General features: G+C 42.8%; 1 protein-coding gene across 2 annotated transcripts in view; it reads right to left on the bottom strand.

The window, feature by feature from the left end:
• NRG3 (neuregulin 3) overlaps window positions 1-26,523 on the bottom strand; it is an 871,038-nt gene that overhangs the window by 166,132 nt on the left and 678,383 nt on the right. The gene's annotated exons all lie outside the window — the stretch shown is intronic.

The following is a 26,523-nucleotide window of genomic DNA, read 5'->3' as shown; positions in this document are numbered from 1 at the left end:
GTTCTCATTTAACTGAAGCTATGATTATTCTCTCCATGTACTCAAAGATGCTTCTTCATCCTTTGATTTTTCAGCTTTCATTTAATAGCTTTCATGTTACTTGCCACAAAATCTTTGACACTGCCACTTTTACCCAATATCAGAAATGATGTCTGTGTGTGTGTGTGTGTGTGTGTATTTTATATATAAAATCTGAAATCTTCCTGCATCATCCAACTTCACGTAGGCCACGAACAAGGCTCCGCCATCCCTGTCTATACTGGGCTGCTCTTTGCATGTCCTCCACATTGCTAAAGTCCATAATTTTCCCCTAAGTACTGTTTGAGAAATGGATTGTTTTGGCTGGCCCCTTTCCGAGGTTCTTCCACCTGCCAAGGCAGATGGTCTGGCTTCATTCTTAACACATCTCAGATATTTCCATCTTCTTTTATGCACAATTTTAGAGATAAGAGGTCATTGAACTCTGATGAATCTCGGCATTTATTATAAATTGATTCTATTTAACACCTAATATTTCCCCCAAGGCATATGTTTTCAAAGGCATTTAGATGTCTCTGTCTGCCTGTCAGCTCCTTCCCCATCCCAGGTTCCATCTGCAGCTTCACTTTCAGCCCAAGCTCTGTTGCTGAGGAATCCTTGGCTGTTCAGTAATGGAGCGGGGACACGGACAGATTCTGTTACTGGTGGGAGGGCGGAGAGGGGACGGGTGGGTGACAGGAAAAGTTTGAGTACCACTGTTCTAGTGTACTTTATTAAGCCAATTGATGCTGGTATTGCCTCTCCCTACACTTTTTCTCATAATGAAGTCAATGACAATGTCAAACAAGAGGTGAGAAAGTGCATCCTTGTTTGACACCAGTGTTTATAATAAACTATTCACTCAAGTCCATGTTTACTTTAACATAGCAATCTGCACCTTGAGGATGTTAATTAATTTTATTAGCATACCATAACACTTCCAAGATGTGCCAGATTGAAGTGGAATGGAAGCGCTGTCAAATGCTTTCTTAAAATCGATGACGTTTTTGATGAGTGTTTTTTGCCAATGGATGCTCTCTTATATGATTATTGTTAGAGTAAACATTTGTTTGACACAAGATCTTCCCAGGTTGAAATCCAGCCTGCTCCCCCCTTAGCTTTGTCTCAACAACTTCCTTCATTCTTCTTAAAGTGATGCTGCAGAAGACTTTGCCTGTCAGTTAGGTCACCTTTCTTTGGTATTGTGACTATAAAGCCATTTTTCCATTGTACTGGAGACTTTTCCTGGTCCCATACTTTGCTGAAAAGTTTGATGATTTTATTGATGGTTTCATCATCACAAGCTTTCAATATTTCCCTTGTGACTTGCAGTTTTCCTGGGTTTTAAATTTTTTGTTGCATCTTTCACTTGTTTGTGATGGGAGATGTCTAGCTCTGGTTTAAGTTCCTTGGCAAACCAATCATTTTTGATGTGGGTCTAGTTAACACCTCTTGGAAGTGCTCTGCCCATCACTCTCTTCTTTTTCTTGTTTATCCTTTACAGACTTGCCAGCTCCTTAGGGGGAGGGATGGCTCAGTGGTTTGAGCATTGGCCTGCTAAACCCAGCGTTGTAAATTCAATCCTTGAGGGGGCCACTGAGGGATCTGGGGCAAAAATCAGTACTTGGTCCTGCTAGTGAAGGCAGGGGGCTGGACTCCATGACCTTTCAAGGTCCCTTCCAGTTCTAGGAGATAGGATATCTCCATTAATTATTATTATTAGATATAGAGAGAGATACAAATATAGATGCTGATATATTTCTAAATTTTCAAAACTATTAATTTTGAGTACCCAACTTGGGGCACCTTAAAGAGATCTGATTTTCAGAGGATGGATGCTAAACACTTTCTAAAAATCAGACCTTTCTTAGGTTGGACAGTCAAAAAATGGAGGCACCAAACTCACTGGTCACTGTTGGAAATTGATACATGTATATGAATATGCATATATATGCACATACTTACATATAAACAATTTCATTTCAATTTATAGTAGAATAAGAGTAATAAGACAACAGTGGTCCAAATGGTGCCCTCACTTACAGCAGCGCAACCAACTGAATCTTAATCTCAGTGAAGCTAAATGGACACAACTGACAGCAGAATTTGTTTCTATAAGCCTATGTAACACAGTAGATGCTGGGTAAAAATTTCAAAATACCTAAGTGACTTAGGAGCCTAAGCCCATTTATAAAAGTCTCTTATGAAGAGATTTTCAAAAGGTATGAAGGCATCTAATTATGCAGACAGGGAAGATTTTCAAACACACCCAGGGCCCTAACTTTCATTTATTTCAATGCATTTATCTGCATCTTTAGGGACTGAAATACTTATAAAAATCTGTTCCAAAGTCACATTTGAATAGGGGATTTAGTTACTTAGAAACTTTTGAAAATGCTACCTCTTAGTCATATCAAAAAATTATATAAACAGAAAGCTCTGATTCAGAATTTCTCTTCTACAACCCGATAGGGGTTCCATGGAACCTGGCACAATTTAAAGCAGTTTGCTAGTGCCTACCCTTCCCCAGGGGGCAAATTCCCCCTGGGGCACAACAGCCCTCACTGGCAGTGCATCTCACTCACTTACACCCTCCGTCACTTTCAAATCATAATTTGGATCATTTAAATCAATATGTCACTTGTACCATCACTCCATTTATGTCAGCCATATATTTAGCCTCTAGTGTATTACCTCTCCTGTAGGCTCCAAATGAATGGAAACACAGCACTGTTTCCATAATTTCCAGGCTCCCATAATTTCCAGACCATCATTTGGTATGGCTGTAACTTTCAAAGCAGCATCACAGCATCTACCAATTAACATTGCTGGCATGACAATAGATGTACATGATATGTGCCAAAGCAATAATGCTTAAATAATATATCTCAGCCTCCAGGGATGCCCATTATCTTGCTTTTTCTGTGAATCTAGTAATGCCAGAAATAAGCACATATAACCAACCATTTGTCTTTGATTGATACAAAAACTCACCTGTGCTATTATCACAATGTTTATATTGGAGAGAGTTTAATGGATGCTTAAAAGATCACTCAAATATTCAACTTTCTAAATGCTGGAAACCTAAAGCAGCCCTGCATTATGAGAAACATACCTGCAATGGGCCACACTGTGACTTGGAATAAATGTCAAAACAAGGGATTGATGGGAAGGAAAAATCACATTATCCCCCTCAATTAAACCTTACCTACAGCCTAATTCATCTGGAAAGGAATGGGCTGAACATTCCCCGGGGGGGAGGGATAGCTCAGTGGTTTGAGCATTGGCCTGCTAAACCCAGGGTTGTGAGTTCAATCCTTGAGGGGGCCACTTGGGGATCTGGGGCAAAATCAGTACTTGGTCCTGCTAGTGAAGGATGACCTTTCAAGGTCCCTTCCAGTTCTAGGAGATGGGATATCTCCATTTCCTCCACCTCCCGACACGCTGGCCAATATATTTAATCCCCTGTGGAGGGAGTGGGGGTTGTAAATTACTGCAAATATAGGCCATAGGGAAATTAATACCCTCTGGAGCAAGAGGAAACCCGGTAGAGACCTGTACCTCAGAGGGGTGTTTCGGAAGCATACTCCAAGGGAGGTGCATATTACACACCACAGCTCAAGCTGTGCCTAAAGGCACAATTTCAGCCCAATATGTGGGCTATATACTATACTTTCATTGATGAATACTCACACCATTTCTAATGTGGTTGTAAGAAAATCTGAGTCAGCTAGGAAAATCCAAGTCGGCTAGGAAAATAATCAAACCCCAGTGAACTGATTTTGTCTACAATTATTAAACCGAGATGACTATTTTAGTATAAAGTTAAACTTGCCCACTAATATATTTTTCTGATTACATTTTTAACTCTTCTCATTGCTCAGTAGATTCACTAATGGATATGCCCATAAAATATGTGTCAGAAGAATGATTTCCCTGATGGTGCCACCAAAATTTGATTTATTTTTTAATTTTTCCCCTTCAGATGAAGATATCCAAGTTTGCTTTTTTATTAAAGTTATTTTAGGATTTCTTTAATGGCGAATTAGGACTGAAAGTGTCTCCCCCGCAGCCCAATATACAGTTTGCTCTCTTGAAACTACACACATCCTACATCAAATTCATCTGATGACTTTGCAAAAGAATGAAACCAGATCCATTTCAAGTATATTTATTCATTTTTCCAATACAATTTAGCATAGAGGAGAAATTTTCATGAGAAAAAAAAATCTGCTGTCTTTAAAACAAAATATAAAATGTATGTAAAAAATGTTGATTTGAAAACACTCACCTACTTACAGTAATTAAAATGATCACATTGTGAAATATTTAGTTACATTACCCCATACGTATATATAGTATATGTAAATATATACTGTGCTTTTCCCTATTTATCTATTGTATAGATACCATACACTATTAGATAACGATGATCAGATTTATTTTGTGCAGGTTTTTTTTTTTTTGGATGGTACACAGAATGTTTGAACAACTCATTAATAATAATGCCAAATTATTGACTTATTCTCTTGTCTATGCACACTGCTGTGTAAATCAATGTAAGTTTAATAGGTACAGTAGCAACTAGACAGAAAAGATGTAAAATACTGTTGTGTGTGAATTACCATAGCACTTGAAGAAATATTTGTGACCACTCTCCAAATGTACTATGAGTTACACAAGAGAGAAGGAAATTACTTAATAAGAGGATGATATACAACCAACACCTAAAGTGAAGGGGGATATGGAAGTCCATCTGCCTAAGTGCACAGACAGACAATTAAGGTGGTCCATAACTTTCATAAGTGGTTCATTGACTCCTGATTCACAGATTCCAAGGCCAGAAGGGACCCATTGTGATGATCTAGTTTGATCTCTTGTATAACACAGACAATAGTTTCCCCCCCCAAAAAAGAACACTAAGACAGCTATATTGTACAGTATATTGGTTCTTGGAGGCAGGATGGCACCCACTGTGTACACATCACTCTTGAAAGGTGTTCAGAATGTATGGCTATGGATGTCAATAGAAAATATTTGACAGACATTTTCAACAGATTAAATAGATACTCATGGGACTGGAGCCATCACACAGCAACCATGCTAATTTATTGCAACAGAGCCAGTTGCCATTGAAAAGGCAATACTACAAAGCAAGTCAATACCACCCTAACCAAAACAGTTAACCCCTTTATACACTTTAAACAGTATTAGCTAATAGAAATTGTGTGAGCAACTCTGGTCTGATCTGATCTAAATGAGCATTATTACACATTATGATGGAGTCACATTAACTGTTGTACTTTTGAAGGACTCCATTTTCTTGCAACCATTTATACTGACTTGTTTCAATCACACCAAATACATTCCAGGGCAGAGTAAATAAAAAGGTATCCTGTTTACAAATATTTTAATTAGAAATCACAATTCTGCAACTGAAAGAAATAACAGATTTTATGGATGTCTTGTGTAAATTAGAAAATAATCAGTTCAGTTTCTGCTCCATTCCTTCAAATGGTATCAACATTTTTTTTTCTTTGAAGGTAATGACATCAGCGATAGTGCGATTTCTTAAGTTGACCAGCATCGGAAGACATTCCCTCTTCTACTATGCAATCTTAGCCAACAGAGAGCACATACGTGCTCTAATCCATCAAAAAATGAATAGGAAAAATACTTTGCTTCTAGAGCTGGATGAAGTTTTTCTGCCAAAACCTTTGTTGGCTGAAAAATGCAGATTTGGATTGACCAAAACATGAATCAAATTTGAGTTGAATTCACTGAATTGTTTTGGTTGAAAAAATATTCTGGCTTAAAGTTCTGTAACAGTTTCTTGTTTCAGTGCCAGGATGTTCTATTCTGTGTTAAAACAAACCTTATCAATGATCAAAGTGGGACAGTGTGAGGTCTACAATATTATGGTCACCACTTTTAAAAGACTATGATAAATTTTGTTCAGAGTATGCCTTGTGAGACATCATTTGTAAACTTATACTCTGTTGAATATTGTTGTCCTGGTAAAATGTGTGTATCAACACTGTATGAGAAGTTACTAGATTCTTCAATGTATCATTGTTATAACATGCTCCAAGGTTAAGGCAAGCAGTATTCCAGAGACAAAGACATGCTAGCACCCCAAACATGTTAAAGAGCGATCACCTGCTTAACCAGACAGTCTTCAGCAATGGGAAGGTGTAAACAAGAAATTTATATTGCACCACAGGAACGTTTCAAACCTCACATCCACAATGGACTACATGTCACCATGACTCAGCAAGGATGTATCTACACAAGAAATTGTGTTAAAATTGAGTCCTAGCACAAGAAATTGAGTTCTCTGAAAATATCCACTCAATGTACAGCGGCAGTCAAAAAAGCAAACAGAATGTTGGGAATCATTAAGAAAGGGATAGATAATAAGACAAAAAATATCATATTGCCTCTATATAAATCCATGTTATGCCCACATCTTGAATACTGCATGCAGATGTGGTTATCCCATCTCAAACAAGATATATTGGAATTGGAAAAGGTTCAGAAAAGGGCAACAAAAACGATTGGGGTACAGAACAGCTGCCACGTGAGCAGAGATTAATAAGACTGGGACTTTTCAGCTTGGAAAAGAGACGTCTAAGGGGGGATATGATAGAGGTCTATACAATCATGACTAGTGTGGAGAAAGTAAATAAGGAAATGTTATTTACTCCTTCTCATAACACAAGAATTAGGGACACCAAATGAAATTACTAGGCAGCAGGTTTAAAACAAACAAATGGAAATATGTTTTCATACAACGCACAGTCAACCTGTGGAAATCCGTGCCAGACAATGTTGTGAAGGCCAAGACTATAACAGAATTCAAAAAAGAACTAGCTAAATTCATGGAGGATAGGTTCATCAATGGCTCTTAGCCAGGATGGGCAGGGATGGTTCCCTAGCCTCTGTTTGCTAGAAGCTGGGAATGAGCAACAGGGGATGGATCACTTGATGATTACCTGTTACAAAGGGAGAGGAAAACACTTGACTTCACCTCTCCTCCTCCCATCTCTCTGCTCATGACATCAATTCCCAAAGAACTGAACTAAGGAGGGAGTGGTCTCAGACTGGAAGGAGACCCAGCCTGTGAAATGAACAACAGTGTATGGTGAGACAAAATCTTTGCTTTTAAGTTCACTTAGCTTGCGAAGTTAGGTATTAGCTTGCATATTACTCTTTTATTTTCTTTTGTAACCAATCCTGACCTTTATGCATTATCACTTGTAATCACTTAAAATCTTTCTATAGTTAATAAACTTAACTTATTGTTTGATCATAAACAGTGTGTGTTTGGATTAAAGTTTGTGGGAAACTCAATTTTCCTTTAATGAAATGACCGACTTTCTATGAGCTTGCATTGTTCAGTAATGTGCTGGACAGTACAAGATGCACATTTCTAAGTGAGCAAGACTGGGACTAGGAATTTGCGGGTGTTGCCCTTTATGTAATTCATGAGTGACTAGTCTGAGTGCCCATGCATTTAGCTGGGAGTGAATTTACAAGCTGAAGATTTACATGAGCAGGCCAGGGTGGCTGTTCTGGCAGTAAAACAGTGTAAAAAGCACCACAGACTAGAGAGTTAAGGGGATATCGCTGTTCAACAGTCCATATTGTACCCTGGGAAATGTCATACACACCAATAAGAGTGGCAACAGAACTAAACACAAGAGTAGATACAATAATCCATGTGCATGATTCTGGGAGGAGCTGAGTGCGCCAATCTTATTTGTGAGGGTGTTCAGCACCATGCATGAAGCATTTGGCAGGTAATAGTGCTCTATGTGCTTCCAATGATGTAGAGTGCGCATTAGAAAAAGGACAATGTTGTAAAGAAGCTGGATGAAGTGGGTTGGGGATTCTCTATCATAGACGTCTGTCTCTTTCTCTGTATGATATATAGTGTCTGTATTATAGATGTCACACTAAGGAGTTTATTAGAAATTGGATACACTGTGTCCACTTCAGGGAAACTGTGATAATATTGTGACCTGGTTCATTTCTTTAAGGGAAGAAATTAAGTTGTTTAAGCCTACAAATACATGCAAGGCATCTGTTTTGTAAGAAGAGGCAAATGCTTACTTACAATAGACACTATAGGGAAAAAAGCAAGATTTATATTCAAACGGATATGTTCAAAAAAAGCTTTCTGATTGAAAGGACAGTCAGATATCAGAACATTTTGCCTAATGAGGTAGTTACGATGGTAAGATCACTAAGGATGTGCAAGGTGATATTAGACAAATTTATGGAAAATATGGGACCTGATTCTCCTCTTGCACTGGTTTTAATTTATTTGATTTCACTAGTTATTCCTTATTTATTATTATAAATGTCAATTGAGGGAGGATGGAATACAAGACCAGGAAGATCGCTTCCAACCTTTCAGTCTATAATTCTAATGTTCTAAGTTAGTGACAAGTCTATTAACAAAAAAATCAGAATAATGCAAATGGGAAAGACATCAAATCAGAAAAAGAAAACCATGCAGTGGTTAACACTAGTACCTTGTATAGGAGAAGTGACGCATGAGAGTTACCATAGTACCATTTGAAGCTGGACAAAATTGATATTCTCATTAGATGTTTTTTGTATTATTGCACTCAAAGCAATTATTAGATTTAAGTACCATGTGCTCAACACTCACAAACCAAACTCATATGGAACATATAACAAATTTATAACAGACCTTCAAATACTCTCCCAAAGTGGATTATGAACATCAAATAGATAGGAAATTTTTGAAAGAAAGGAGGAGGACCCCACATATTTGGTAAAACAAGGTAACAGCTATTAGGAAGATCACTAATTTCATTATTTATTGATGTACGTATCATGCATTCAGGCCATGAAAAATGCCACGTGTGACACCAGATCAAATAAACTCTGAAAGACATTTACATATTAAATAAAAGTTTGGGAGGTTTCTCTGGAACACCGGATTATCAGTTATGAGTCAAAGAAGCCAAATTTAAATGTATATACTATAATGAGGAAATAATCAGAGTAAACAAAAATGAATGAATAAAGAAACAATAATAAACTAATGGTAAGTGTCTGCTTGTAGAACACCCCATATCTGAGCACCTTACCAACTGTCAGGAAACATTCATTACTTGTTAAAAAAATACAGACAGATGAATAAAGTTATGGGCCAGATTTATGACTCATTACTCCAGTTTATTATGGAGTAATACAGTAATACAACATAAATTTATACCCCAAATTAAAAAAAAAAATAGTAAGAGAACCAAAAAGAGCCACCATGGCTAAACAACAAAGTAAAAGAAGCAGTGAGAGGCAAAAAGGCATCCTTTAAAAATGGAAGTTAAACCCTAATGAGGAAAATAGAAAGGAGCAAAAACACTGGCAAATGAAGTGTAAAAATATAATTCGTAAGGTCAAAAAAGAATTTGAAGAACAGCTATCCAAAGATTCAAAAAGTAATAGAAAAACAATTTTTACGTACATCAGAAGCAGGAAGCATGCTAAACAACCAGTGGGGCGACTGGACAATTGAGATGCTAAAGGAGTACTCAAGGACGATAAGGCCATTGTGGAGAAACTAAATGAATTCTTTGCATCGGTCTTCATGGTTGAGGATGTGAGGGAGATTCTCAACCCTGAGCCATTCTTTTTAGGTGACAAATCTGAGGAACTGTCCCAGATTGAGGTGTCTGGGGAAGATTTTGGAAAGAATTGATAAACTAAACAGTATTACGTCACAAGGACCAGATGCTATTCACCCAAGAGTTCTGAAGCAACTCAAATGTGAAATTGCAGGACTACTAACTGTCTTGTAATCTATCATTTAAATCAGCTTCTGTTCCAAATGACTGGAGTGTGACTCCAAGTTTTAAAAAGTGCTCCAGATGTGACCCCGGCAATTACAGGCCAGTAAGCCTGACTTCAATACTGTGCAAACTGGTTGAAACTATAGTAAAGAACAAAATTGTCAGACACATAGATGAACATAATTTGTTGGGAAATAGTCAACATGGTTTTTGTAAAGGGAAATCATGCTTCAACAATCTACTAGAATTTTTGAGGGGGTCAACAAGCATGTGGACAAGGGGGATCCAGTGCAGGGCCAGCTCCAGGCACCAGCGAAGGAAGCAGGTGCTTGGTGCGTCCAATGGAAAGGGGAGGCACATTCGGGTCTTCGGCGGCAATTCGGCGGCGGGTCCCTCTCACCCTCTCACCCTCTCAGAGGGAAGGACCTGCTGCCAAATTGCCACTGAAGAATGAAGCGGCACGTTAGAGCTGCCGCCGAAGTGCTGCCGATCGCGGCTTTCTCCCCCCCCCCCTCTGCTTCCCCGCTTGGGGCAGCAAAAAAGCTGGAGCCAGCCCTGATCCAGTGGATATAGTGTACTTAGATTTTCAGAAAGCCTTTGACAAGGTCCTTTGCCAAAGGCTCTTAAGCAAAGTAAGCAGTCATGGGATAAGAGGGAAGGTTCTCTCATGTACTGGTAACTGGTTAAAAGATAGGAAACAAAGGCTAGGAATAAATGGTCAGTTTTCAGAATGGAGAGAGGTAAATAGTGGTGTTCCCCAAGAGTCTGTACTGCAGGGCTGCCCGGGGGGGGGGGGGCAAGTGGGGCAATTTGCCCCAGGCCCCAGGCCCCACAGGGGCCCCCACGAGTATGTCGGAGGCTCCCCCCGCCTCCATCTTCCCCCATCCCCCGGCGTCTCAGCTGGCAAAGGGACGGGGCTGTGAGCTGCAGCTGAACGGCGGGAACTCAGGCCCCGCTGGAGACACCACGCGACTGCAGTGCTGTCCAGGGCCGGTCCTGGACGCGGCGTGCTGAGGCTCCAGGAGAGTGGTTAGCGGCATGGTAAGGGGCCGGGGCTGGGCACCCCCAGACCCCATACCCCGCCGCCCTGATCCCCAGTTCCGAGCCCAGCCCCTCTGAGCCGGGTACCCCTCCCGACCCCAGCCCCACCACAGCCCTGAGCTGAGTCCCTTTGAGCCAGGTACCCCCCTGACCCCATTTCCCCCACAGCCCTGACCCCCAGCTCCAAGCCCAGCCCCTCTGAGCCGGACACCCCCCTGACTCTCTCTCTGCACAGCACTGAACCCAACTCCCCAACCCAGTGCCCAGCTCCCCACCCAGTCCTGGGCAACAGCAGCACCACCCCCAGGCAGCAATAGCCCATTGGCACCAACCATCACCATCACCCAGCAACAGCCCATTATGTAATTGCAAATGTATACATACCATTAAAGCATTTAATGTTTTTAAATAATGTATTTAGTGTATTTTCAAATTATTACAAATTAATTTTTGAATGTATTTCACTGGTTATTTTTTACATTTCCAAATACATGTTACTATAGTATGGCAACCTTTTTTTTATGGAAGAGGCCCCCAAAATTACTTTGCCCCAGGCCCCCTGAATCCTCTAGGCGGCCCTGCTGTACTGGGCCTAGTCCTATTCAATATATTCATAAATGATCTGGAAAAAGGGGTAAATAGTAAGATGGCAAAATTTGCAGATGATACGAAACTACTCAACATAGTTAAGTCCCAGGCAGACTGCAAAGAGTTACAAAAGGATCTCTCAAAACTGGGTGACTGGGCAACAGAATGGCAGATGAAATTCAGTGTTGATAAATGCGAAGTAACACATATTGGAAACATAATCCCAACTATACATATAAAATGATGGGGTCGAAATTAGCCGTTACTATTCTACAAAAAAATCTTGGAATCATTGTGGATAGTTCTCTGAAAACATCCACCCAATGTGCAGCGGCAGTCAAAAAAGCAAACAGAATTTTGGGAATCATTAAGAAAGGTATAGATAATAAGACAGAAAATATTATACTGCCTCTATATAAATCCACAGTACACCCATATCTTGAATACTATGCAGATGTGGTCATCCCATCTCAAAAAAGATATATTGGAATTCGAAAAGTTTCAGAAAAGGATAACAAAAATGAATAGGGGTATGGAATGGCTGCCATATGAGCAGTGATTAACAAGGCTGGGACTTTTCAGCTTGGAAAAGAGACGATTAAGGGAGGATATGATAGAGGTCTATAAAATCATGACTGGTGTAGAGAAAGTAAATAATGAAATGTTATTTACTCCTTCTCAGAACACAAGAATTAGGGGCCACCAAATGAAATTACTAACAGCAGTAAGCAAACAAACAAAGAAATGGAAGTATTTTTTCACACGATGCACAGTCAACCTGTGGAACTCCTTGCCAGAGGACTTTGTGAAGGTCAAGACTATAACAGGGTTCAAAAAAGAACTAGATAAATTCATGGAGAATAGATCCATCAATGGCTATTTGCCAAGATGTGCAGGGATGGTGTCCCTAGCCTCTGTTTGCCAGAAGCTGGGAACGGGCGCCGGGGGATGGATCACTTGATGATTACCTGTTCTGTTCATTCCCTCTGGGGCACCTGGCATTGGCCACTGTCAGAAGACAGGATACTGAGCTAGATGGACCTTTGGTCTGACCCAGTATTGCCGTTCTTATGTTCTTATGTTAGTGATGAATTGGTGCTTGTGATAGGATGCTCAGAGGGCTAAGTGGCCTGGGGGTTAATGTACCTGATGTCCAGACCCCTGCTTCCCTGAGCGGGCAGCAGAGGTGCTTGATTCCTGACCTTAGGCCAGAAATCTTCTGGCCTCCACTCGCATCTGGGCCTCAGCCTTTAAAGGGGGGGGAGCAGGTAGGGAGACCATGGGCCCTGTCTGAAACAACATTGGCAGAGTCCTCCTGACAGAGAGTCGAAGTCCACTGCCCTGAGCTACTTGCAATCTATATCCCTTCAGTTTGTAGAGTAGTGTCTCCTCTGGAGTAGTGCGCCCTTGTGGACCTTTTGCAGCATCATGCTGCAACCTCATGTCTCTCTGGCAGGGGCAGACATAAAGTTGGAGAGGGCTTAGTCCCACAATGTTCTTATAGTAAAGTTCACTTACTGCTGGGTGCTCCCAAAACATTGCTCCCCCGGCAACTGTCAAGTCTGACACTCCCCTCATGTAGAGATAGGGTTGCCAACTTTGTAATATTTAAAAAACAAACACTCCAGCGGGAGTGCCGGAACCTCTCCCACCCTGCCTTTTCTCCCCTGAGGCCCTGCCCCTACCTCCACTCTAAGGCATCACCCCTCTAGTGAAAGCCTCCCTCCTCTCCCCATTTGTTCCTCTTCCCCCTTCCCCTGTCACTTGCTGCTTTTCCCCTCCTGCCCCCCACTGGTTCAGGAGGGACTCGCCTGTGGAGCTGGGGCTGGGAGCTGCTGCTATCTGATGCAGGTAAGAGGCAGCCCTAGCTTCCCCCACCTGCAGTAACTGGACTCTGAGTGTCTGGTCAGTAGATCTGACCCGACACTGTCAGGTCCCCTTTTTGACAGGACTCTCTGGTTGCCAGACACCTGACAACCCTATGTAGAAATGCAGAGTTACCTCCTGCCTGTTCACCAGTCAGTCCCGGACTGAGCCAGGTTTTTTTTCTTTTCTTCCCCCGTCCAGCCCTGGCCAGGTCTCTGGCTGCATTTATAGTGGGGTGGGTTAACTGGGCCCAGAGGTTCTCTTTAATTCCTTTTCCATTGCTGCAAGGTTTCTCTGATCCATCACAGTTTATATTTATATAGAGAGAGAGACAGACAGATGCAAGTCAGATTCTCCACTGTGCTCAGCTTGGGGGCTATCAGGGAGCTAAGTTATAGCTTCCTAAATCTCTGCCTGGCTTTGAGCACAGGTTATAGCACCTACATCAGGGGTGGGCAAATTACGGTCTGCAGGCCGGATCTGGCCCCTCAGGGCTTTGGCACCACGTCCCTGCGGCCCCTGGGCGGGGGGGCAAAGGGCTCCATGCATTGCCCTTGCCTCCAGGCACCACCCCCCACAGCTCCCATTGGCCGGGAACGGGGAACCGCAGCCAATGGGAGCGTCGGGGGAGGTACCTGCAGGCACGGCAAGGGCAGTGCATGCAGAGCACTCTGTTCCCCCTCCCCCGGGGGCCGCAGCGCTTCTTGGAGTGGTGCGGGGCCAGAGACGGGGCAGGCAGGCAGGGAGCCTGCCCTGGCGCCGGTGCACTCTGCTGCCATCCCGGAGCTGCTTGATGTAAGCAGGGCTGGACCCAAACCCCTCCTGTACCCCACCCCCCAACTCCCTGCCCTAAGCCTGCACCTCGCACCTCCACCCCCTGCCCTGAGCTCTCTGCTGCATCCTGCACCCCTGTTCACCCCAACCCCCTGACCTGAGCCCCTGCTGCACCCTGCATCCCTCCTGCACCCCAACCCCCTGCCCTGAACCCCCTCTCGCAGTCTGCAGCCCTCCTGTACCCCTGCCCTGAGCCCCCTCCTGCACTCCGCACCCCTCCTGCATCCCAACCCCCTTCCCTGAGCCCCCTCATACACCCCACACCCCTCCTCTTCCCCAATCCCTTGCCCTGAGCCCCTCCCGCTCCCCACACTCCCTGCCACACCCCAACCCCCTGCCCCAGCCCTGCATACTATTTCCCCACCCAGATGTAGCCCTTGGCCCAAAAAGTTTGCCCACCCTGACCTACAGACTGCTGTGACATACAGTGCTCCTTGGAATGTTCACCTATGGAGGAAAGTCAAAGCACAGCCTCTCCCTGCTCCCTGTACCAAGAACAGGAATGATGTAGAGTTGTCTATTCCGGCTCTACATTTATTAGGGATTTCTCCATGAAAAGGGAATCCCCATGTAGGGGGATGCAGTTTGTCTCCATTCCCTTTGTGCCATCTGAATAATGCAAAAGAAGTTCAGTGGAGCAAAAAAATCTGTCCGCATTTTATATTTTTTTATATATATGGACAGGTAGATATATATTTAAGAGATATGCATGATTATTATACTTGGGTATGAGCTCAAAGGTCTTTCAGATATTGGGTGTCCTAAAAATTAAAGATTATGATTAGTTTATTATCCTTCCTTTATTTTTACATTTGGTTAAATGATTCCACTAGAGTTACACCAGCATCAAACTGGTAAATCAGGACCATTACATTTAAATTGAATAAATAAGGCCTGGCTCTTACAGTCTGATTGGTGCAGGTGGGCTGCAGCAGTCTAGGAATCCAACAATATGGTGCCAGTTCTCATGATTGACCGTAAGTCTCACAACATGTGCATCCACTCTTAAAACCCGTCTCTTGGGGTTACGTATGTGATTATGAAAGAATCTCAGCTTTCATTTTTAAAAAGGGTGGAAATTTTAAAATGTGACCTCTAAAGGCTCAGAAACCAGAAGACAGTAAAAAGAATTCACATTTATTATTTTCAAGCCAATCTTATGATTTTTGAACCGTTGTTATTGGCAATGCTGCATACGTACGGCATATGGAATGCCATGTAGGTGCAAGAACTATTCTGTGAAAGTGAATGGGAGCAAACCAAAAAAGTAGGCTGAGGAAAGAAAAACAGAGTAATAAAGAGGAAGAAAAAGGAAAACAGGAGGCAGAGAATGTCTGTTAGGATAATATCACAGTTAAACTGGCAGAATTTCCCAGTATTGTACATGAAATTAGATTATTTTTTTAAAAAGGTTAAGTTCAAAGAAGAAAAAAGTAAAGTCACCACTATCATAAATAAATGAAAATACAACAGTTGGAAGCAGTGCCCAATGCAGGAAGCACCCAGCTTCCATTAATGCAACAGCACACAGATTCAGCAAGCATCACCAACCAGCCTGACTTATGTCACCATTAAAGCTTAAAACTTACTCATTGCCTTTTATAACTGCAACCAGGATAAGTTACTACAGTGCCAAACAGCAGGGAGCTTGGGTCTTATTACTGTCAGCACACAACACAGAGCCCCTAGGGAAAAAAATGTTGCCAGACAAGCCATGTTATGTGATGTGTGTCTGGAAGAAAAAAGTAAAATTTACATAAAATGCATGAAGAATAATTTTGTAATGAAAGAAAAACAATAATTCTTTGCATGGCTGTCCCAACTGTGAGTGAATGAGACTCACAGGGAAATTCTGGCCTCTTGCTCCTTAGCTGACCCTCCTCCTCTCTCTCTCCCGCCCCTATATTCTCTGACTTTCCCATCTCTAAAACTGGCCCTGTATTCTTTCTCTGTAATGTGTTAAGACCGCAGTAAGAGTCCTTCTGGCTGTCAGCCGACTTTGGTGTTGGTGTGTGCTGCTTTTTTGACAAGTACTGCCCTTGACAGATTTTTCCAAATCATTTTGCTAGAGATGCTCATAAGACTGATATTTTTCTTCCACATTCCTCACCCAAAATAGCTCTGAGCATGCTGAGACTTGAACTAACTACCTAGCTATATCCTTATTTGTTCTGACTGTATGGAAAAAATCCCATTTGACTACCTACATAGACAGATAGTCTGACAATGCAGTCCTTTCTGCTGAACTTGATGTATTTATTACTATATCACACTAGCTAAGCAGGCTTCAGGGGATGGTCATTCCTACATAGAGGACATGAATTAGAGATTGTCTTAAGTTAACGCCCCAAACCTAAAGCTCCATTAATGTTTGGAGGGGAGGTCAAAATCCAAAAATATCTGCATTTTGTAGCTGGCTCCTCTCTCCACCTGATCAAAGAAAGCCTTCAGATCTTAACACCTCAAAGGTTGTGCCATTAAAAATCTGAGTCCAACCATAGCATCTCAGAGCCATCTCTCATATGAATATTGATAATATTTCACTGCATGTGCCCAGTGACGCACACTCTCTTTTGGAGAGAGCCAGTCAGTTGGACCACCTCTACCGGAGCCACAGCATATCTGGGACCGCCTCAGACAGATCTGGCCACAAAGCACAGGCCCTTTGGTACTGACTCAGCATCACAGCAAAGATTCAAGGACAGACCACAAACAGTCCCTTGCCTCTGTTGAGCTGTGCAGGGGCAAGAGAGAAATCCCCCCTCCCCCCCGTTTTGTGGGGCCATTCATAAGAGCGGCCCTCTGCTCTGGAGAGCAGACTACTGAAAAGGAAGTAAGGAGGTGCAGGAGTGGTGGGGGGGTCTCGGTGGGGGGGGTCCCAGTGGGGGGAGCTGAGGGCCAGGACACCCCCCACCCACCGCTCTCCCCTGTGGGGGCAGGAGGCAGAAACTTGGTCCTGCAGCAGCCAAGCTTCCCCCCTCCCCCACTTCTTCCCCCAGCGTGGTGCTTTCCTGCCCCTCCTTCTCTCACCAGGCAGGCAGCAGCTGCCACTCAAAATCGGCTTGCGTGCCATGTTTGGCATGCGTGCCGTAGGTTGCTGACCCCTGCTCTACAGTTAAACAGACTCAGACCACTTCATAAAAGCACATTTCAAACCCCCCCCCCCCCCTACTTACATGAATAAGGTGTTCTCCTGATTGGCCAAAGCATCCTGTACAAATCTGTTTTCTAAAACAAAGCATCTGTTAAAGCGCAGCATAGTGATGAATGGTGATCCTTTAACACTGGCATCAATCAAAGAAATATGGCACCTACATCGATCGCTTGGTGTCACAGACATAAAAGTATATGACAGTATGTTGTCACGGGATGAACACATCCCACTTTGGAAACAAACAATTTCACTACATCTCACCATTGGTTGTCATGCTGTGCACACACATCTCTTTTTGGCTAGTTACATCATTTACTTTGAGGTCTAAACTCTGTATTTTTGCTGGTGTAAGTACCGCACTCTGTACAAATGAAAACAGCACAAATACTGTGTATGTCTTTTTAGTGAACAAAATAGACTCCTTGTAGAATGTGCTGCTTCTTATCCATGGGTCAAACTCTGAATATGGCTATTATTCAGACCTAATTCATACAAAACTTCCACTGTTTGAGTAACTACAAAAACAACAAACTAGGAACAGACTTCTGAACTGGGCTTTCTACCAGCAGCTTCCTTCGAGACATAGGGGTATGTCTACACAGCACATTAAGCCCTGGCTTTGACTCGGGTTTAAACACAATCTCTGCTTCTGTCCGCACAGAAATCAGTGTGACTTGGGCCTGGAATCCCTCTGGACTCAGGCGCACGGATCATGTAAGGGTGTGGGTCAGAACATGAGTCACTGTGATGTGGGTCAAAGCCCAGGAATTTTGCAGTGTGGATGCAGCTCATGTCCTGGTCACCTGACTCAGTTCTTGACAGTCCTATGTTATCCCACAATCCCCTGGGGCTGTGCTTCTCAGCTCCTTCATCTCCAAATTTCCCACTTCCTTCCCAAGAACTGGAAGCAACTTCCTGGTTCAAATGCATCTGCTTGGCACTTAAAACTTCATTTTTTTTTTGACTGCTCAACTGGAAACACAATTAACCCTCAAAGGTTTACCTATGGACAGCACTAACAAGTTACCCTGCATCAAGGTGTACTGTTAGCTGGCCAGAGGAACAGAACTGGATTCTGGTTAATTTCTAGGGAAAGGTGAGCAAGATGCTTGACTTTATCAAGAGTATAAAAAATGGTCATATCTACAAACCTATGTCTAAGTTGCTGGAGGCAACTGGACAGCAGAACAATATAGAGAGTGAATCGAGTGACTGAAGACAGACTACCACAAAGTCAAGGATGCTAGCGGCACCTCTGCTAACTCTCTCTCGTTTCCTGCTCTTTTTGAGGAATTTGCCTCTTTGATGAGCACTGAGTCCACTGTAGTGCATGATTATCTGTTGAGTGGGGATATCACCCTAATAACCCCCCAGTCACAGGCACCACCGAGGAGAACCAGCCGCTGGATGAAAGGCAAGAAGTGATCCTGGTGCTGAGGTTGGTAACCAAACAGGCTATGCTGCCAGAGCAGCTATAGCACATCCTGGGTCCATACTCATAAGAGCTGGCCTTGGGGATTTGCGGGTGGCAGAACGGGCATCAGAGCAAGCGCTGGGGCCTGGTAAGTTTCTGTCACCATGTCTGGATTTATTAATCTATGAATGGGAGGGATTTTGAGTTTATGACCCTATTAAATTATTAATATAAGCTGAGTTTTGATATGCTTCCATTCACGCGGAACCATTCCCCTAGAGACCCCGCTTCTTCCCTCTGACTCTATGTGGGATTTCAAATGGACACCACAAGAGGGGAAAAAGGTTAAACAAGCAGATATGAAATTTTTACTAGTTACTCACTGATGGTTGTAAGTATGGAATGGGACTCTATAATTAATAGCCTTATGTAACTCTCCTGTGCAATACAGCACTCCTTATAAAATGGCCACAGCTACACTGCCTTGCACCATCTGTAAAATGAGTCCCTCCCCTCCAAAAAAAAAAAACCACCCTGGTCATTCTGAGCCTATACAAAAATGGAGTGTGTATATTGTCCATAGCTGGTGTCATGCTTTCTGGAGTGGCTCATGACCATGAATGCCTACGTTAGGGCAGACTGTTAGAAAACAGAGCAGAGAGCCCAAACTAGCAGTTTTCAGAGTAGCAGCCGTGTTAGTCTGTATCCGCAAAAAGAAGAACAGGAGTACTTGTGGCACCTTAGAGACTAACAAATTTATTAGAGCATAAGCTTTCGTGGACTACAGCCCACTTCTTCGGATGCATCCGAAGAAGTGGGCTGTAGTCCACGAAAGCTTATGCTCTAATAAATTTGTTAGTCTCTAAGGTGCCACAAGTACTCCTGTTCTTCTTTTTGCAAACTAGCAGTGTGTTCTATAATTAGATTTCACCAAGCCAGTAAAAAAAGTGAACTCCTGGATTATCTTACCATAGACAGTCACCTTGGACTCTCCAGTCTATCTTACCACCCAGACAAACTGGACTTTGTGATAAAATGGTTACTTATACCAAACATCATATCACATTTAGGTTGCTTCCAGTCCCAAGAAACCAGTCACTTACCCCAGATCAATTGATACTCTAGATCTTACACCAAAAACAATGCTGGTAGCTAGTTCTATAGTAAACTAACTAATGGTTTATTAGCTAAGAAAAGGAAATGAGAGTTATTGAGAGGTTAAAGCAGGTAAAATATCTGCACAGGTGAGTCACAGTTTGTAATTCCAACTGGTGGCAGTGATGTTATAAACTCGCAGTTTCCCAAAAGTATTTTCAGGGTACCCAGATTGTCTCTGGGGATCTCTGCTTTGCAACTGGCACAATTCCCTTTAACTCACTGTAATGAAATCTTCATTATTCTTACTCCTCTGTGGCAATGACAGGAGGAAAAAATCTGACCATAACTCAAAAGTTAGGAAATGCCAGAATCAAGGCTGCCTGTACAACTGTAATTTAGCATGCTTGTGCATATCCATTATGATACGGCCTTTAATTATATTATCACATACTATTTTTTTCTACAAACTCCACCCTCCCATCCCCTATTCAATGCACAGGATGGATCTGCCCAGTGGATGGATCAGAGGTTTGTAGTGAAGGAAACTGTTATCTCTTCAGAAACAACTGAACTGTTTTGACTGAAATTTTCTAAAGACATTCCACCTGAGGCAGACACCTGCCTTGGACTGCTAAAGTTTGTCAAAGTTATAAGCAACTGAAAACGTGGTTTTATAAAGTTAAGTATTGGACATCCATAATAATAATAAGCAGTGCTATTGGTCCTGCCTATGATATCTAGTCTGTTAATCAGATCCTTATTTGGTATAAATTGGTATAACACTATTGTGATCAATAACAACACCAATTTTATACCATTTGGGGATTTGTACTTTTAAAAAATAATTCTTTATAATTATTTCCCAATTAAAATATATTTTACAGTCAACAGTAATATCTGTATATTAATTACTATGAGTACATACCAATACACCTCTACCCCGATATAACGCTGTCCTTGGGAGCCAAAAAATCTTACCGTGTTATAGGTGAAACTACGTTATATCGAACTTGCTTTGATCTGCCGGAGTGCACAGCCCCGCCCCCCTGGAGCACTGCTTTACTGCGTTATATCCAAATTCGTGTTATATCGGGTCAGAGGTGTATTCGATAATGGTTTGTTGTAAGTGCGAATGTTTGTGTGTGCAACAAATTAAATCAGATATTGTGTTCATCATAGAAATGTAGGGCTGGAAGAGACCTCAAGAAGTCATCACTGCACTGAGACAGGGCCAAGTAAATTTAGATCATCCCTGATAGATGTTTGCCCAACTTCTTCTTAAAACCTCCCATAATGGGGATTCCATAACTTCTCCTGGAAACCTATTCCAGAGCTTAACGACATTGATAGTTTAAAAGTTTTCCCCCCCTAATATCTAACCTAAATCTTGCTGCAGATTAAGACCATTACTTCTTGTCCTTATTTCTGTGAATATAGAGAACAATTGATCACAGTCCTCTTTATAAACAGGCCTTAACAAAGTTGAAGACTTATCTGGTCCCCCCTCAAGACTAAACACCCTGTTTTTTTAACCTTTCCTCAGAGGTCAGGTTTTCTAAACCTCTTATTTTTGTTGCTCTCCACTGGACTCTCTCCAGTTTGTTCATTACTTTCTGATAGTGTGGCACCCAGAATTGGACACAGCATTCTATCTGAGGCATCACCAGTCCTGAGTAGAGCCGGATAGTTACCTCCTATGTCTTAGATATGTCACCCCGTTAATACACCCCACAATTATATTAGATTTTTGTAGCTGCATCCTCTACACTACATTATCTAAGTTATTAATGAAAATATTGACTAGTACCAGATCCAAGACTGACCCCTGTGGGATCCTACTAGATACATCCTTCCAGTACGATGGAAAACAATTGATAACTACTCTTTGAATACAGTCTTTCCACCAGTTGTGCACTCACCTTACAGTAATTTCTCTAGTTTGCTTATGAGACTCATGTGGGGCTATGTCAAAAGCCTTACTCAAATCAAGATCTATCTCATCTTCTGTTTCCCTGTTATCCACTAGGCCAGTAACCCTGTCAGACAAGGAAATTGGGTTGATTTGGTGTGATGTGCTCCTGACAAATCCATGCTGGCTATTCTTTATAACCCAATTATCCTTTAGGTGCTTGTGAATTGATTGTTTAATGCGCTGTTCCAGTATCTTTCCAAGTTCAAAGTTAGGCTGACTGGCCTATAATGCCCCAGAATCAATTTGTTCCCGCTTTTTAAACATAGGTACTAAGTTTGCCCTTCTCCAATCCTCTGGGACCTCACCCATCGTCCATGAGTTCTCAAAGATAATTGCTAATGGCTCTGAGATTACTTCAGCTAGTTCCATAAGTACCCTAGGATGAATTTCATCTCACCTTGCTAATTTATTAGAAATCTTGACTGACTTCTGACTCTTTAAATCTATATTGTTACAAGTTTCCATTTCTCTTCTATTTGTATCAACCTGATAGAATTCATAATACTCTTATGAGACAATAATGTACTCTTGTGAAGGTGCCTCACTGACTTCCTTTGGGAAGTACTTTTGTGTTTAATGGAACTTACTGTTTCAAAATCCTTGACTAGTCCAAGGTGACAAACTAAATGATCCAGGAGGTGTTTTCTAGCTCTATCACCTAAGAGCCCATATAAATCTATCCAAGTTTAATTTTAGGTGGCCTGATTCTCTGCTCTACTATGGTCTGTTCACATCAATGTAATACAATTGATTTCAGTGGGAGTTAGGCACATAGGCACTTTCGAAAAATCGCACTAGGCCCTATCTGCACCTTTAGATACCTAAATTCTTTTAAAAACCTGGCCCCTACTACTTTTTGTATAGCATCCTTAACCACTGTACAAACAATGTTTTCCATTCCCAAGGGCTTAGAACCACACAATATATAACAGCAAAAGTTGTTCAAAATGTGTCTGTTACCATGCCTCTCAGCAACTTACAGGAAATCAATGCAATATTCATTAAAGCACAGTAGTCTAGTTAATCATGGTAAACTTATTCTGTTAAGAATTTCAGACAACAGGAAATATTTTAATGATCTTTGCTATACTTAAGTTAATAGTGTGTGATCAGTTAGATTTCTTAAGAGAATATATAGGGTATTTTATAAATGATTTATTGTTTTTTCTTGAAGAAAATAAGTCATTATAAAGTTAAATTAATGCACAGTATTTTGGTGCCTAAATAGGAGTGAGCACCTCACCTGCTTAGGCACTGCTTAGGTGGGACAATGAATACAGGAAAGCACCGCAAATGAGAATAACTATAAAGGTCTACTTAGAACTTTGCATTACAAAGCAAGGCATTGAGGTACTCGACAAGTGGAACAGACAAACAAAATAGAAAAGCGTGTGCAAATATATTTTAGGGACAGAAGAAACTAGGTCAGAACTGATTCTGGAGGGAACACTGTTACCAATAAAGTCAAATCCCAGGGAAGGGTTAAGTTTTTACCCTAAATCAGGGACCATGAGTCAGATTTTTAATGGTATTTAGGTGCCTACTGGGATTTTCAAGAGCACCTAGGTGCCTCTCAGCCATTATTGGGTGCTAGGTGTCTAGATGTTTTTGAAAATCCTACTCAGCATCTAAATATCTTTAAAAATCAGGCCCTATTTGCTTGGCACTCAGCCAGTTCTCAGATACATAGGTCACATAGGTCCATGTAACTCTTGCAATCCATTTTCCAGTATGAACACTCACTTCTGAGAGTTCTAAACATGGCCTTCAAACAAGCAAACATTTAAACATAGTGGAACTGTGAATGTGATTTGAAAAACTTTCCAGGAAAGCATTACCAAAAGAGGACAGGAGCTGGAGGCGAACCAGAGGAGGTTAAGAGTCACGGAATCCAAGGGAGGACAAAAATCTCAGTATCAGTGCAGGGACACAAGGAAGACAGTTTTTCCGGGGATGGTTCAGACCCAGCACAGTCTATGCCAGGCCTGAGGTCTGTTCTAGATTCTCTTTATGTTCCAGTGGCCCTTGGGGGCATAGAATGGCTGGGGTGTAAGAATGCCTCAGCCACTAACACTTCCCCTTGCTACTTTGGCCCAACCTGGATCCCTACTCATGGGCTTGTCTGGAGGTGATGCAAGGGGTTGTAGAGCCAGCTCTATGCCCTGAATAGATGTCTCCTGCACTTGGGGTATTACTTCTCCCCTACAGCTCCTTTGAGCCAATCTATTGGCATAAAGGGGCTGTAGGGGACTATGAATCTGGCCCAATTTGCCTTAATATTGAAGGGGCAGTACAGGGAAATGGCTTGGCTTCAGTAGAGGGGCTGTTAGTTGTGAAGAGCAGTAAAACAGCCTTACACCAGAAGAAAATTAAAAAACAAACAAAAAAAAACCCAAATCAACAAGAGACTGTCTGTAGCGAGGCGATGGGGATACCTCACAGCCCCACTGAGGGCCGAACCTCCCCTAATACCAACGCGGGCGGAGCCACCGGGTCTGGCGCCCACCCCTCCAAGGTCATGGCCTCGACCCAGAAGTATAAAAGCCCGCCTGCAGAGCTCAGTGGAGCCCAGGCCGGCGGAGAGAGCAGACGTCCGTGGCTGAGCTCCCACTTGGGAAACAGCCGCAGGCCGCGACCGGCCTGCTGACTCACCGGGCTGGTCGAGCCTACCTCTCGCCTGGTACCCCGAGGAGGACTGGCCAAGCCTGCCCCGTGCCAGCTACCCCGAGGAGGACTGGCCAAGCCTGCCCCGTGCCAGCTACCCCAAGGAGGAGCCGAGCCTACCCCGTGCCAGCTACCCCGAGGAGGACTGGCCAAGCCTGCCCCATGCCAGCTACCCTGAGGAGGAGCCAAGCCTGCTCCGTGCCAGCTACCCCGAGGAGGAGCTGAGCCTGCCCTTCACTACCTACCCAGAGGAGCCAGTGCTGGTGGAGAGCACCAACGACACTAAGACGGCCCAGGTACCATACGAGGGGGAGTGTGGAAGTAGCCCGGGGGCAGCCGACCTCAGTCTGGCTGCTGCACTGCCAGAGCTAATGTCAGTGTGTTGCGGCCAGGATCTCCACTGACAGCAGCGAGTTTCCGCCGCTGCTAGGGCCCTGGGCTGGGATGCAGTGGAGTGGGAGGGCCTGCGTCCCCCCTGCCACTCCTTGGGTGGCAGACTCCCTCTTTTTCCCCTGGCCTAGAGAGGCTGGGTACCTGCTTGACTATTGGCTTGCTGCCCCGCCCTGACCTAGGGACTGGGCTGCCACAAACTGACCCAGCCCCTGCTTAAAGGCCTTGCTTAAAGGCCTGGGTGCCTGATTGACTATTGGCTTGCTGCCCCGCCCTGACCTAGGGCCTGGCCTGCTATAGACTTTGCCTCAGCCCTTGCTTAAGGGCCTGGGTTCCGACCTCTTGGCTCAGCCCCTGCTTACGCGTCTGAGCCCTAACTGTGCGTCTGTTGTCCCACACTACCGCCGGACCCAGACGGACGGCGGACTATAGCGAGGTGGTGGGATACCCCACAGCCCCGCTGAGGGCCGAACCTCGGCCAACACTATTACACTGTCAATAGTAACACATGTGCGCAAACACAAGCACACCATTACAAGATCTTCATATACAGTGTTAGAGGTCTGGCTGATCAGACAATGCTTAACTTTCCTTGGCTTTCTCCCTGCCCTCACATCTCTGTAGGTTTTCCACTGGAGTATTTCTCATTTTCAGAACGAGCTCAGATGAGGAGTTAAAGTATACAGCAGACCTGCCTAGTTTCATTTGTGTGGAGGCAAATACTTATTTGGAATTCACTTCCAGGCAGTTTTTAAAAGTATCTTTTAGAAGTATCTTTGGCTTTTAGGGAATAAACACTGAAAACAAATGAGAAGATTAGGCTTTATTAAACAAAAAACCTGCACTGCTCAGCTGCATAAGAAACCAATTTAGAGTTACTAATGAGAACAAATTCCAGAGCTATAAATAAACTTTGATGACTCATCAGTTTCTCTTATTTCAGGGTACTAAAAACATATGGTAGGTCAAAAACACTGGCCTTTCATAAAAAAATGTTGCCTTTGTCTATTCAGCAATTAGTGTGGTGCCCATCTGATATAACTTTTTTGTAAATTTAACAAATGTGTACTTCATTATACACTTCAAGAAACAAATGAAATAAGTTGGGTGGCCTTATTTCAGTAATTTTTGAACAGCAATCCGCATCACAAAATTCAATACCTAAAAACAAATGTTTGGCTCTAAGCAATTATTGGTCCTCATGCAAAACTTGGGACTCCTCAGCTAATCCTACAAAACAGCAAGGGCAGTGGCCATGCAAGCTTCCTTCACTACACTGATGATGACCTGAGAGATTAAGTCAAAGAGCAAGAGGCAAATTGTGACAACCTGGCTCATGATAAGTACTTTCTTCTTTTGTATACAACCCCATAGAATACATTAAGGTCATAATCATAAACCTACCTATCAGAAAGGTCCTTACTGTCTAAATTAAGACTAGCTTTTTAAAAAAGATATTCTAGAGCTCAAACAGAAATGATGGGCTTGATGCAGAAATTATTGGTGAGATTCTTTGGTCTGGATTATGGCAGAGGTCAGACAAAATGATCATAATAGTTCTTCTGGCCTTAAAATCTATGAATTTATACTGTCTGTGCCTTGACTTTTTAGTCCACCATGCTTTCTTGGTTTCTTGTTGAATTAGACACATGTATAA

Source organism: Malaclemys terrapin, chromosome 7, assembly GCF_027887155.1.
Source record: "Malaclemys terrapin pileata isolate rMalTer1 chromosome 7, rMalTer1.hap1, whole genome shotgun sequence".
Lineage (NCBI taxonomy): Eukaryota > Metazoa > Chordata > Testudines > Emydidae > Malaclemys > Malaclemys terrapin.
The sequence above is the reverse complement of the archived record's forward strand: the minus strand, read 5'-3'. Positions and strand labels throughout refer to the sequence as shown.